Below are 2686 nucleotides of genomic sequence, written 5' to 3'. Positions count from 1 at the left end.
TTACTAAGAAAACAACAATAACAACTTGAAACAATGGCGTCAGACTCCTACAACGTTATGGACTGTCTTGATAATTTTTTTTTTGTACACATTCTGGACACATTTGACTATCTAGACAAATGCAACACAATTTTTTCCTAAACCGAGTGAAAGAGCTCCAACTCTATATTCAGTTGTGCTGCTCTGTGGCTGACCCTGTGCCTCTCAATGTGTGCTCTATTCTATAATTCATTACATGAATGCATGACTATCTGTTCCACCTTTTGGATGATGGGGGTAGACAGACACTAGACAGGGACGGGGTGAGCAGGGTGGGATGGGTTAGAGGAGAGGGTGTCTGGGTTCACTACGGCAGACGGTCTTGGGACAGACAGACGCTAGGCTGCGGGGCCTCAGGGGTGCCAGTGTTACTGACAAGGTCCTGGTGTGACATGATGCCAGGTAGGGGTAAACAAGGTCAAACAAAGTCAGGTTACAGGTGTCTGTCCGTCCGTCCGTCCATCCGTCTGTCTGTCTCCCCCAGACTGGCAGACTGACTGGAACCAGGAAGGTGACTTGTGTCATTTCCAAAAGAAAGTAGAAAATAAAATAAAACATATGAAGTAGCTGAAATAATTATCCAGAGTATGTCATCTCTTTTATATGCCGTCGTCCACTTTGTGGACTAGCACCCTTTACAAACACAGAGACCCTCAATTTGACCAGCGAGGTGCCTACGTGCAGTGGTGGAAAATGTACCCAATTGTCATACTTGAGTAAAAGTAAAGATACCTTAATAGAAAATGACTCAAGTAAAAGTGAAAGTCACCCAGTGACTACTCTTACTTGAGTAAAAGTCTAAAAGTATTTGGTTTTAAATATAGTTAAGTATCAAAAGTAAGCATAATTGCTCAAATATACTTAAGATTCAAAAGTAAAAGTATAAATCCTTTCAAATTCCTTATATTAAGTAAATCAGAACCATTTGCTTGTTATTTTATTATAATTACGGATAGCCAGGGGCATGCTCAAACACTCAGACATAATTTACTAATGAAGCATGTGTTTAGTGAGTCTGCCAGATCAGAGGCAGTAGGGATGACCAGGGACATTGTCATGATAATTGTGTGAATCAGACCATTTTCCTGTTCTGCTAAGCACTCAAAAACTAACGAGTACTTTTGGGTGTCAGGGAAAATGTATGGAGTAAAAAGTACATAATTTTCTTCAGGAATGTAGTGAAGTAAAAGTTGTCGAAAATATAAATAGTAAAGTACAGATACCTGTGAGGACAGACGCTGGGAGACAAGAAGCAAGTACAGGAAGTGAACATTTAAAGAATAATGGACATGAACGAAACAAGGACAGCGTCTGGACAAGGGAAACATTACGACAATATGCTGACACAGGGAACAGAGTGAGGAGCAGACAAAGTGAGTCCAATATTTCACAGCTGCGTGTAATGATGGTGACAGGTGTGCGTAACGAAGGGCAGCCTGGCGCTCTCGAGCGCCAGAGAGGGGGATTGGGAGCAGGCGTGACAATACAAAAAAAAAACCCACTTAAGTTGTACTTTCAAGTATTTTTACACCATTGCTTAAGTGCAGAGAGCAATGTGTATAGGGAGAGATGGAGAAAGGGGAAGAGGTAAAGGGGTTGAAGCACAGAGGGGAAATAAGAGGATTGAGGTGTACAAAGAGATGGAAGTTATACAGGCAGTAGTATGGGAAGGGAATATTTTGAAGTAACAGTTGAAGAGAGTATAGAGAGCGAGTAGGAAGAAAATCAAATTATATTCCATTGGTATATTAGTCGATTTAATAATCTGATGTTATTGGAGGAGGTGTGAGCAGAGAGTTAACGTTAATAAATTAGGTACACTGGTACTGATAACATACAAATAAATCCATCGTCGACCAATAACACAATGGAATTTAGTATGTTGATCACAACCAATCCAATAAGAGACTAATTGGAAATCCTGGAGACAGCAGGAGTGTGTTGACATTGAGACATATTGATCAATATGTCAAATTACTCTATGCCTGAGGCAATTTTAGAGTAAAAACAGAGTGGGATTACCATAGAGAGAGAACGATAGAGAAAGAGAGAGTGGGGAGGGGTTGCGTAGTCTCCCCTTAGCCTTGCCGGGGGTGTGACGCTGCTCCTATCTGTCTGATCTGGTTTGCTATAGGCTTTTTATTGATCACAAGCTGAGTGAGGGTAAGGAGGAGTTGTTTGATTAGATGCCCCTGGTGGTGCTGTCTATCTGTGTGTCTGTGGCCCGTGTTCAGTCAGTCTGTTGACTAGTAATACCGTTACATCCTGGGGCCAGTTCCCAGTCCAGCCCAGTTAACACCAGACAGTACCAAATCACCCTGGACCGATCCCAGTGATTCCAGTCTAATGCTTAGCATTCAGACTAACGGTAAAAAAAAAAAGTATTCACTCAGCAGTCTCAGCACTGTTAGCCGTACATACAGTAGGACAGATGTTTCTGTGTGTTCAAAGTCCCACACAATCCAATCAATGCACCAATTAATGATATAGAAACACTAACTATAGGTTGAAAACAAATGCCAAACTGTGTTAATGGCAAACACTTAGTATGTGTTATTTGTGTTTTAGCTATACAATAAAATACACAGTGAAAGTAATGTCAGCCGAATTCAGGGAAATCCAAAATGAGTGGATCAATCCTTGCAAT

Source organism: Oncorhynchus kisutch, linkage group LG2 (genome assembly GCF_002021735.2).
Source record: "Oncorhynchus kisutch isolate 150728-3 linkage group LG2, Okis_V2, whole genome shotgun sequence".
Lineage (NCBI taxonomy): Eukaryota > Metazoa > Chordata > Actinopteri > Salmoniformes > Salmonidae > Oncorhynchus > Oncorhynchus kisutch.
This window is presented reverse-complemented; position numbering follows the sequence as displayed.